This window comes from Hyla sarda, chromosome 3, assembly GCF_029499605.1.
Source record: "Hyla sarda isolate aHylSar1 chromosome 3, aHylSar1.hap1, whole genome shotgun sequence".
In the NCBI taxonomy this organism is placed as follows: domain Eukaryota; kingdom Metazoa; phylum Chordata; class Amphibia; order Anura; family Hylidae; genus Hyla; species Hyla sarda.
In genome coordinates this window covers 175740305-175752990 of record NC_079191.1, presented here as the reverse complement: position 1 = coordinate 175752990, position 12686 = coordinate 175740305, and the positions used below count along the sequence as shown (strand labels likewise).

The 12686-nt window shown below is 42.3% G+C and overlaps 1 long non-coding RNA gene across 2 annotated transcripts in view; it reads right to left on the bottom strand.

The window, feature by feature from the left end:
* Window positions 1–12686, bottom strand: part of LOC130361897 (uncharacterized) — an 85043-nt gene that overhangs the window by 22876 nt on the left and 49481 nt on the right. For both annotated transcript variants that reach the window (XR_008891194.1, XR_008891193.1), the window contains exon 2: window positions 2610–2701. This is a non-coding gene — a long non-coding RNA (uncharacterized LOC130361897). The remainder of the gene's footprint in view (window positions 1–2609; window positions 2702–12686) is intronic.

Sequence of the window (12686 nt, the reverse complement as noted above, 5' to 3'; positions counted from 1 at the left end):
AGATCACCGAAAACACTGATCTGTTCTATGTCCTATACATAGAACAGATCAGTATTAGCAATCATGGTATTGCTATGAATAGTCCCCTATGGGGACTATTCAAGTGTAAAAAAAAATGTAAAAGTAAAAGTAAAAAAAAAGTGAAAAATCCCCTCCCCCAATAAAAAAGTAAAACGTCCGTTTTTTCCTATTTTACCCCCAAAAAGCGTAAAAAACATTTTTTATAGACATATTTGGTATCGCCGCGTGCGTAAATGTCCGAACTATTAAAATAAAATGTTAATGATCCCGTACGGTGAACGGCGTGAACGAAAAAAAATAAAAAATGTCCAAAATTCCTACTTTTTTAATACATTTTATTAAAAAAAAAATTATAAAAAATATATTAAAAGTTTTTTATATGCAAATGTGGTATCAAAAAAAAGTACAGATCATGGCGCAAAAAATGAGCCCTCATACCGCCACTTATACGGAAAAATAAAAAAGTTAGAGGTCATCAAAATAAAGGGATTATAAACGTACTAATTTGGTTAAAAAGTTTGTGATTTTTTTTAAGCGCAACAATAATATAAAAGTATATAATAATGGGTATCATTTTAATCGTATTGACCCTCAGAATAAAGAACACACGTCATTTTTACCATAAATTGTATGGCGTGAAAACAAAACCTTCCAAAATTAGCAAAATTGCGTTTTTCGTTTTAATTTCCCCACAAAAATAGTGTTTTTTGGTTGCGCCATACATTTTATGATATAATGAGGGTTGTCATTACAAAGGACAACTGGTCGCGCAAAAAACAAGCCCTCATACTAGTCTGTGGATGAAAATATAAAAGAGTTATGATTTTTAGAAGGCGAGGAGGAAAAAATGAAAACGTAAAAATTAAATTGTCTGAGTCCTTAAGGCCAAAATGGTCTGAGTCCTTAAGGGGTTAAAGAAGTACTACGGCAATAGTTATTTTTATTTTTTATTATTTTTTTAATCGCTATTTGTCCAGGCTGTCACAAAAAAAAACAAAAGAAACTCTTCCCTAGTGACGGTGATATCACTCTCCTGTCCTGCAGCCCCAGTCTTCTTCCTGCTTCTGGGGCCCTACATGTTACACTGTACTCAGCTAATCGGAGTTCACTCCGTGGTGCCGCGCCAGTGATCGAGGGGGGCCCAGTGGCCGGACCCCCGCAATCGGACATCTTATCCTTTGTCTTTGAATAGGGGGATAATAAGTCTAGGGGTGCAGTACCCCTTTAACATTAGTTAAGAACTATAGGAATACCAAAACTTAAAAAGCGCAAACTAATAATATAAATATGTTACTGAGGAAGTTGTGTAGTTTTTTCCAGTCTGACCACAGTGCTCTCTGCTGACACCTCTGTCTGTGTCAGGAACTGTCCAGAGCAGGAGCAAATCCCCATAGCATACCTCTTCTGCTCTATACAGTTCATGACACAGACAGAGGTGTCAGTAAATAGCACAGTTGTCAGACTGGAAAGAACTAAACACATTCCTCTGGAGCATTCAGCAGTTACTGGAAGGCTTAAAGGGGTACTCCGGTGGAAAACTTTATTTTTATTTTTAAATCAACTGGTGCCAGAAAGTTAAGCAGATTTGTAAATTTGTAATATAGTGATCCGCCCAGCGGATAAAGGTGGAAGTGTAGTGATATTAAATTACGATATGTACCATCAAGAATGTAAACGCCTTTTGGGCGACACACAGACATATCAAGAACTAAAGAGTGACCCAACCACTAAATACCAGAAAGAACTCATATTACTATTAGATAGGGGAACACAAATGGGCATTATTACTAAAGAAGAAAAGGATTTTATAAACACTAAAGACCCCAGGATCCCCATATTGTATCAAATCCCGAAGGTCCACAAGAATCTAGACAATCCACCGGGGAGACCTATTATTTCAGGTATAGGTTGTCTTACGTCTAACCTGTCAAGATATATAGATACCCACCTCCAACCATGTGTCACACAACTACCAGCCTATCTGAAAGATACAGCGCATATTTTGCAATTACTTAAAGATGTCACATGGAAAGAGGAGTATATTATAGGAACTCTGGACATCACATCCCTGTATACGGTGATAGAAAACAAACAAGGCCAGTATGCAGCGGAATATTTTTTAAACAAACAACAAAATATGCCATTGACCCAAACTAATTTTATTGGTGAATGTATTAATTTTATACTCACCCATAATTATTTTAAATATGAAAATAAGTTTTTTAATCAGAAGTGGGGAACCGCTATGGGGACAAGGTTTGCGCCAAGTTACTCAAATCTGTACGTTGGACTCTGGGAGGAAGAAACCATCTACCCAGGAGGAGTCTTGTGCGCAAACCTCGTCCTCTGGTGTAGATTTATTGATGACATTTTATTCATTTGGAAAGGGGGGCCTGATAGTCTGGCTTCATTTTTAATAGATATTAATAAAAATCCGTACTTTTTAAATTTTACTGCGTCTTTTAGCCAGACTTCAGTGCATTTTTTAGATCTCACTATAAATATTCTTAACAACCAGGTAACAACGAACACATATTCTAAACCAACCAACAGCAATTCTTTTATCCAGAGAGAAAGTTGCCACTTACCAATTTGGCTGAAGAACATCCCTAGAAGTCAATTTCTTAGGCTAAGAAGAAACTGCACAGAGGCAGCAAAATACAGTCAGGAATCTGAGGACCTAAAGAAAAAATTTATCAGTAAGGGATACAAAGAGGAAGATTTAAATCTAATCCAACAACAGGTATTTGAAGCGGACAGAGATAAACTACTAATACCAAAAGATAAAACAACTGGAAAGAATGAGGACACAAATTGTAATACAAAAATCCCAATAATAATTCAATACAATAAACATAGTCTGCTATTTCAAAAAATAATGAAGAAACATTGGGACATTCTACTGGAAGACAAAATCTTGGGGGGCACTATACCAAAAGTACCGACTTTTGTCTATAAGAAGGCCCAAAACATCGGAACCTTCATAGGACCCTCAATACAGAATAAAACAACAAAAAATAAGAATAAAGAAGACACCAGTAATAATTTCTTGCCCCTAAAAAATGGCTTCTATCCTTGCAAAATGTGTAATGCATGCAAAGCTATGGATAATAAACATCTTACAACAATTGTGAAAAACAGCAAAGAACAAACAGAATATAAAATTAGAAGCCACATACATTGTAAGACACAGGGAGTCTTATATGCAATTAGATGTCCCTGTGATAAAATATATGTGGGCAGAACCAAGAGGCAATTAGGTGTGCGTATTAAAGAACATGTGTATAATATACAACGGGGTTTTGAGGGTCACCCGTTATCTGAACACTATAAAACTATGCACAAACAATCAGTTAGAATGTCCCAATTTTTTGGATTGGAAAAAATTACCCCCCACTGGAGGGGAGGTAATTTTATTGCACAACTATCCAGAAGCGAAACCAAATGGATATTTAATCTCAATTCTTTAGCCCCTCACGGTTTAAATGCTGAATTAGAACTGTTTGCATATATGTAACCATTAGTAACGACAAACTGATAATCCGGTTTGTAAGGGGTTAACATCGGAGACACGCCGCTTTAAGAATGGACCATCAAACCACCAGCTCTATCCAGACGAAGGAAGCTGATAGTCTTCCGAAACACGTCGATAGGTTTGTGGACCACAGAGGATACCGCAGTGACATCACTCAGATCCAAATCACCTCCACCTTAATCATCTAACAGCGAGCGTGCAGGTAGGTTGAGGCGCCACCGGCCGGGGCGCATTCCCACTGCCGCCAAACGCTCCTTTCAACCAACCGGATTACAAACAACCATTCCCGGACAGAACTTCAATTCCACACCCGTTTACCAATCCAGGAGCACCCCCATTGAGGGCCCGTAATAGCGCTAATCGCGCAACAGACACCAGCGGCAGCCACTCAGATACGCCATGCTATAATAGCAAACAGCTATTTATGAAAATACGTATATGCTTTGCGGACATTACTCAGCTGTGACAACATTATTATTACTAATTATACAGAGTTGAACTGTAGAAAGGGACTTTTCTCGCACTTTCAACCTCTGGAGCACCCTCAGGGAGAGCCCATGCAGGCATACAGCATCAAGCATTCTCCTCTATAATACCCATACGGATTCAGCAATACAGCTCTTTAACAGGTATTAATAGGAACGACTCTGACGAAATTATTTATCACTCCTTTCATTATAACCAGATTGTTTAACCCATTTTATACCACAGGAACATCATCCTCTCAGCTTACCACACCAACCGTTCGAACTTCCATCGCTCGCACCAGCGCGACTGATCTTTTAAAGGTAGACCACGCTATATAGACAGAGTTCAAATCTATTGACACGCATATCATTTTACATAATTAAGTCACTGTGTATTCATTTTTAGTCATCAGGAGAGCCCTCCCTCACACCACTCACAGTTCCATCCATATCACCAGGATCTCTCCCTCCTTCTACAGCATTTACAGGTTAGTTCTTACTACATAGTTTTAGATCGATATGTGTCTGATTCAGCGCTTGCCAATTCAATAAGATTTGTAAATTACTTCTATTAAAAAATCTTAATCCTTCCAGTACTTATTAGCTTCTGAATACTACAGAAGACATTATTTTCTTTTTGGAACACACAGCTCTCTGCTGACATCACGAGCACAGTGCTCTCTGCTGACATCTCTGTCCATTTTAGGAACTGACCAGAGCAGCATGTTTGCTATGGGGATTTTCTCCTACTCTGGACAGTTCCTAAAATGGACAGAGATGTCAGCAGAGAGCACTGTGCTCGTGATTCAGCAGAGAGCTCTGTGTTCCAAAAAGAAAATAATTTCTTCTGTAGTATTCAGCAGCTAATAAGTACTGGAAGGATTAAGATTTTTTAATAGAAGTAATTTACAAATCTGTTTAGTTTTCTTTCACCATTTGATTAAAAAAAAAAAAAAAGTTTTCCACCGGAGTACCCCTTAGGTTTTTAACCCCTTCAGGACCAAGCCCATTTTGGCCTTAAGGACCAGAGCGTTTTTTGCACATCTGACCACTGTCACTTTAAACATTAATAACTCTGGAATGCTTTTAGTTATCATTCTGATTCAGAGATTGTTTTTTCGTGACATATTCTACTTTACATAGTGGTAAAATTTTATGGTAACTTTCATCCTTTCTTGGTGAAAAATCCGTAAATTTGATGAAAAATTTGAAAATTTTGCATTTTTCTAACTTTGAAGCTTTCTGCTTGTAAGGAAAATGTATATTACGAATAAAAAAAAATTTTCATTCACATATACAATATGTCTTCTTTATGTTTGCATCATAAAATTGACAAGTTTTTACTTTTGGAAGACACCAGAGGGCTTCAAAGTTCAGCAGCAATTTTCCAATTTTTCACAAAATTTTCAAACTCGATATTTTTCAGGGACCAGTTCAGTTTTGAAGTGGATTTGAAGGGTCTTCATATTAGAAATACCCCATAAATGACCCCATTGTAAAAACTACACCCCCAAAGTATTCAAAATGACATTCAGTAAGTGTTTTAACCCTTTAGGTGTTTCACAGGAATATCAGCAAAGTGAAGGAGAAAATTCAAAATCTTCATTTTTTACACTCACATGTTTTTGTAGACCCAATTTTTGAATTTTTGCAAGTGGTAAAAGGAGAAAATGTTTACTTGTATTTGTAGCCCAATTTCTCTCGAGTAAGCACATACCTCATATGTCTATGTAAAGAGTCGGCGGGGCAGTAGAGGGCTCAGAAGGGAAGGAGCGACAAGGGGATTTTGGAGAGTACGTTTTTCTGAAATGATTTTTGGGGGGCATGTTGCATTTAGGAAGCCCCTATGGTGCCAGAACAGCAAAAAAAAAAAAACACATGGCATACCATTTTGGAAACTAGACCCCTCGGGGAACGTAACATGGGATAAAGTGAGCCTTAATACCCCACAGGTGTTTCATGACTTTTGCAAATGTAAAAAAAAAAAAAAAAAAATTTTACCTAAAATGCTTGTTTTCCCAAAAATTTAACATTTTTAAAAAAGGTAATAGCAGAAAATACCCCTCAAAATTTGAAGCCCAATTTCTCCCGATTCAGAAAACACCCCATATGGGGGTGAAAAGTGCTCTGCTGGCGCACTACAGGTCTCAGAAGAGGAGTAGTCACATTTGGCTTTTTGGAAGCAAATTTTGCTCTGGGGGCATCCCGCATTTTGGAAGCCCCTATGGTGCCAGGACAGCAAAAAAAAAAAAACATGGCATGCCATTTTGGAAACTAGACCCCTCGGGGAATGTAACAAGGGGTTAAGTGAACCTTTATACCCCACAGGTGCTTCACGACTTTTGCATATGTAAAAAATAAAAAAAAAATTTTACCTAAAATGCTTGTTTTCCCAAAAATTTTACATTTTTAAAAAGGGTAAAAGCAGAAAATACCCGCCAAAATTTGTAAGGCAATTTCTCCCGAGTACGGCGATACCCCATATGTGACCCTAAACTGTTGCCTTGAAATACGACAGGGCTCCAAAGTGAGAGCGCCATGCACATTTGAGGCCTAAATTAGAGACTTGCATAGGGGTGGACATAGGGGAATTCTACGCCAGTGATTCCCAAACGGGGTGCTTCCAGCTGTTGCAAAACTCCCAGCATGCCTGTACAGTCAACGGCTGTCCGACAATACTGGGAGTTGTTGTTTTGCAACAGCTGGAGGCTCCGTTTTGGAAACAGTGGCGTACCAGACGTTTGTCATTTTTATTGGGGAGGGGGGCTGTGTAGGGGTATGTGTATATGTAGTGTTTTTTACTTTTTATTTTATTTTGTGTTAGTGTAGTGTAGTGTTTTTAGGGTACAGTCACACGGGCGGGGGTTCACAGTAGTTTCTCGCTGGCAGTTTGAGCTGCGGCAGAAAATTTGCCGCAGCTCAAACTTGCAGCCGGATACTTACTGTAAACCTCCGCCCATGCGAATGTACCCTGTACGTTCACATTGGGGGGGGGGGGACATCCAGCTGTTGCAAAACTACAACTCCTAGCATGTGCTGACAGACTGTACATGCTGAGAGTTGTAGTTTTGCAACAGCTGTAGGCACACTAGTTATGTATCACTGAGTTTGTAAACTAACTCAGTGTTTCACAACCATTGTGCCTTCAGCTGTTGCAAAACTACAACTCTCAGCAGTCACCGACAGCCAACGGGCATGTTGGGAGTTGTAGTTATGCAACCAGCAGATGCACCACTACAACTCCCAGCATGCTTTAGCTGTTTGTGCAAGCTGGGAGTTGTAGTTATACAACAGCTGAAGGTACACTTTTCCATAGAAAAATGTGCCTCCAGCTGTTGCAAAACTACAAGTCCCAGCATACCCATAAGGGAATGCTGGGAGTTGTGGTTGTCTGCCTCCTGCTGTTGCTTAACTACAGCTCCCAGCATGCCCTTTTTGCATGCTGGGAGCTGTTGCTAAGCAACAGCAGGAGGCTGTCACTCACCCAACTCCTGATCCACGCTGCAGGTCAGTCCCTCGCCGCTGCCGCCGCTGCTCCTAGGGCCCCGATCCCAACATTGACGCCGGGTCCCCAGCTCCCGGGGTCCACGAACCGCACCCGCTCACGTCCTCCGGAAGATGGGCGGAGCGGGTTGCGGGAGTGACACCCGCAGCAGGTGCCCTGATTGGTCGGCCGGTAAACCGGCCGACGAATCAGAGCGATCGTGAGGTGGCACCAGTGCCACCTCACCCCTGCTGGCTATGGCTGTTCGGGGCCGTCAGAGACGGCCCGATCAGCCAGTAATTTCGGGTCACCGGGTCACTGGAGACCCGATTGACCTGGAATCCGCCGCAGATCGCTGGACTGAATTGTCCAGCGGTCTGCGCCCATCGCCGACATGGGGGGTCATCATGACCCCCCCCCCCTGGGCGATATGCCCCGATGCTTGCTGAACGATTTCAGCAGGCATCGGGCACCGGCTCCGCTCCAGATGGCTGCGGGGGGCCGGAAAAGCACATGACGTTCTCATACGTCATGTGTCCTTAAGTACTCGGAAATGGAGACGTATGAGAACGTCATGTGTCCTTAAGGGGTTAAATATATGCAAGTTACAAATCTGTATAACTTTCTGGCACCAGTTGATTTGAAAAATGTGTCTTCCACCAGAGTACCCCTTTAACCCCTTAATGACCCAGCTAGTTTTGGCCTTTATGACCCAGTCCATTTTTTTCAAATCTGACATGTGTCTCTTTAACCCCTTAAGGACCCAGCCAATTTTCACTGTAGGACCCGGCCATTTTTTGAACATCTGACCACTTTCACTTTAAGCATTAATAACTCTGGGATGCTTTTACCTTTCATTCTGATTCCGAGAATGTTTTTTCGTGACATATTCTACTTTATGTTAGTGGTAAAATTTTGTCGATACTTGCATCGTTTCTTGGTGAAAAATTCCAAAATTTGATGAAAACATTTAAAATGTTGCATTTTTTTACTTTGAAGCTCTCTGCTTATAAGGAAAATGAATATTCCAAATAAATTATATATTGATTCACATAAACAACATGTCTACTTTATGATTGCATCATAAAGTTGACATGTTTTTTTACTTTTGGAAGACATCAGAGGGCTTCAAAGTATAGCAGCAATTTTCCAATTTTTCACAAAATTTTCAAAAGCAAAATTTTTCAGGGACCAGTTCTGTTTTGAAGTGGATTTGAAGGGTCTTCATATTAGAAATACCCCACAAATGACCCCATTATAAAAACTGTACCCCTCAAAGTATTCAAAACGACATTCAAAAGGTTTGTTAACCATTTAGGTGTTTCACAGGAATAGCAGCAAATTGATAAGTGATATTGCAGACCCAGTTTTTGAATTTTTACAAGGGGTAAAAGGAGAGAAATCTTCCTAAAATGTGTAACCCAATTTCTCTTGAGTAAGGAAATACCTCATATGTGTATGTCAAGTGTTCGGCGGGTGCACTAGAGGGCTCAGAAGGAAAGGAGCGACAGTGGGATTTTGGAGAGTGAGTTTTTCTGAAATGGTTTTTGTGGGGCATGTCACATTTAGGAAGCCCCTATGGTGGCAGAACAGCAAAAAAAAAAAAAACCTCACATTGCATACTATTTTGGAAACTACACCCCTCAAGACACGTTACAAGGGGTCCAGTGAGCCTTAACACCCCACAGGTGTTTCACAACTTTTCATTAAAGTTGGATATGTAAATGATTATTTTTTTTTCAATAAAATGCTAGTTTTCCCCAAAATTTTTAATTTTTACAAGGGATAATAGGACAAAATGCCCACCAAAATTTGTAACCCCATCTCTTCTGAGCATGGAAATACCCCATGTGTGGACGTCAAGTGCTCTGCTGGCGCACTACAATGCTCAGAAGAGAAGGAGTCACATTTGGCTTTTGAAAAGCAAATTTTGCTGAAATGGTTTTTGGAGGGCATGTCGCATTTAGGAAGCCCCTATGCTGCCAGAACAGCAAAAAAAAAAACACATGGCATACTATTTTGGAAACTAAACCCCTCAAGGAACGCAACAAGGGGTACAGTGAGCCATAACACCTCACAGGTGTTTGACGACTTTTTGATAAAGTCTGATGTGTAAATGAAAAAAAAAAAATTTTTCACTAAAATGCTGGTTTTCCCCCAAATTTTAAATTTTTACAAGGGATAATAGGAGAAAATGACCCCCAAAATTTGTAACCCCATTTCTTCTGAGTATGGAAATACCCAATGTGTGGATGTCAAGTGCTCTGCTGGCGCACTACAATGCTCAGAAGAGGAGGAGCGCCATTGAGCTTTTGGAGACAGAATTTGGTTGTAATAGAAGTCGGGGGCCATGTGCGTTTACAAAGCCCCAGTTGTGCCAGAACAGTGGACCCCCCCCCCACATGTGACCCCATTTTGGTAACTACACCCCTCACAGAATTTAATAAGGGGTGGAGTGAGTATTTACACCCCACTGGCGTTTTTCATTTTCACGGACCACTGTTCCAAAAATCTGTCAGACACCTGTGGGGCATAAATGCTCACTGTACCCCTTATTACATTACATAAGGGGTGTAGTTTCCAAAATGGGGTCACATGTTGGGGAGGTCCATTGTTCTGGCACTATGGGGGCTTTGTAAACACACGTGGCCTTCAATTCCGGACACATTTTCTCTTCAAAATCCCAATGGCGCTCCTTCTCTTCTGAGCATTGTAGTGCGCCAGCAGAGCACTTTACATGCGCATATGGGGTATGTTCTTACTCAGAAGAAATGGGGTTACAAATTTTGTGGGGCTTTTTTCCTATTTTCCTTGTGAAAATGAAAAATTTTGGGTAACAGCATTTTAGTGATTTTTTTTTTTTCATTTTTCCATCCAACTTTGAAGAATTTTCATTAAACACCTGTGGGGTGTTCAGGCTCACTATACCCCTTGTTACGTTCCGTGAGGGGTGTAGTTTCCAAAATAGAGTCACATGTGGGTATTTCTTTTTTTTGCGTTTATGGCAGAACCGCTGTAAAATCAGCCACCCCTGTGCAAATCACCAATTTAGTCTTCAAATGTACATAGTGCGCTCTCACTCCTGAGCCTTGTTGTGCGCCCACAGAGCATTTTACGCCCACATCTGGGGTATTTCCGTACTCAGGAGAAATTGCGTTTTTCCTTTTAACACTTGTGAAAATAAAAAGTATAGGGCAACACCAGCATGTCAGTAAATATTTTAATTTTTTTACACTAACAGCCTGGTGTAGCCCCCAACTTTTCCTTTTCATAAGGGGTAAAAGGAGAAAAAGCCCCCCAAAATGTGTAGTGCAATTTCTCCAGAGTACGGAAATACCCCATATGTGGCCCTAAACTGTTTCCTTGAAATACGACAGGGCTCCGAAGTGAGAGAGCGCCATGCGCATTTGAGGACTAAATTAGGGATTGCATGGGGTGGACATAGGGGTATTCTATGCCAGTGATTCCCATACAGGGTGTCTCCAGCTGTTTATAAACTCCCAGCATGCCTGGATAGTCAGTGGCTGTCCGGAAATGCTGGGAGTTGTTGTTTTGCAACTGCTGGAGGCTCCGTTTTGGAAACACTGCCGTACAATAAGCATCCCGGCATATCGCCCAGGGGGGTCATTATGTCCCCCCATGACGTCGATTGCCGCAGATCGCTGGACAATTCAGTCCAGCGATCTGCGGCGGATTCCGGGTCAATCGGGTCTCCAGTGACCCGGAATTACTGGCTGATCGGGCATTGCCATTGCACAGCCATTGCCAGCAGGGGTGAGGTGGCACTGGTGCCACCTCACGATCGCCATGATTCGTCGACTGGTTTCCCGGCCGACCAATCAGGGCGCCTGCTGCGGGTGCCACTCCCGCAACCCGCTCCGCCCCTCTTCCGGAGAACGTGAGCGGGTGCGGGACGTGCACCCCGGGTGCTGGGGACCCCGATACCCGGCGTCCCTGTTGGGATCGGGGCCCCAGGAGCGACGGCGGCGGGACTGACCTGCGCGGCGGCGGCGGCGTGGAGCAGCAGCGGGAGGTGAGTGATAGCCTCCTGCTGTTGCTTAGCAACAGCTCCCAGCATGCAAAAAGGGCATGCTGGGAGCTGTAGTTATGCAACAGCAGGAGGCAGACCACCACAACTCCCATCATTCCCTTATGGGCATGCTGGGACTTGTAGTTTTGCAACAGCTGGAGGCACATTTTTCTATGGAAAAGTGTACCTTCAGCTGTTGTATAACTACAACTCCCAGCTTGCACAATCAGCTAAAGTGCATGCTGGTAGTTGTAGTGGTGCATCTGGTGGTTGCATAACTACAACTCCCAGCATGCCCGTTGGCTGTCGGTGACTGCTGAGAGTTGTAGTTTTGCAACAGCTGAAGGCACACTGAGTTAAGTAGCAAACCAGTGTGTCTCCAGCTGTTGCATAACTACAAGACCCAGCATGCCCTTCCGCTGTCCGTACATGCTGGGGGTTGTAGCTTTTGCAACAGCTGAAGGCACACTGGTTGCAAAACACTGAGTTTGTTACCAAACTCGTGTTTCACAACCAGTGTGCCTCCAGCTGTTGCAAAACTACAACGCCCAGCATGCACTGATAGACCGTACATGCTGGGAGTTGTAGATTTGCAACAGCTGGATGTCCCCCCCCCCCAATGTGAATGTACAGGGTACACTCACATGGGCGGAGGATTACAGTAAGTATCCGGCTGCAAGTTTGAGCTGCGGCAAATTTTCTGCCAAAATGCCAGCGAGAAACTACTGTGAACCCCCGTCCGTGCGACTGTACCCTAAAAACACTACACTAACAAAAAATGTAATAAAAAGTAAAAAACACTGCATATACACATACCCCTACACAGCCCCCCTCCCCAATAAAAATGAAAAACGTCTGGTACGCCACTGCTTCCAAAACGGACCCTCCAGCTGTTGCAAAACAACTACTCCCAGTATTGCCAGATAGCCACTGACTGTCCAGGCATGCTGGGAGTTTTACAACAGCTGGAGGTACCCTGTTTGGGAATCACTGGCGTAGAATACCCCTATGTCCACCCCTATGCAAGTCCCTAATTTAGGCCTCAAATGCGCATGGCGCTCTCACTTTGGAGCCCTGTCGTATTTCAAGGCAACAGTTAAGGGTCACATATGGGGTATCGCCGTACTCGGGAGAAATTGTGTTACAAAT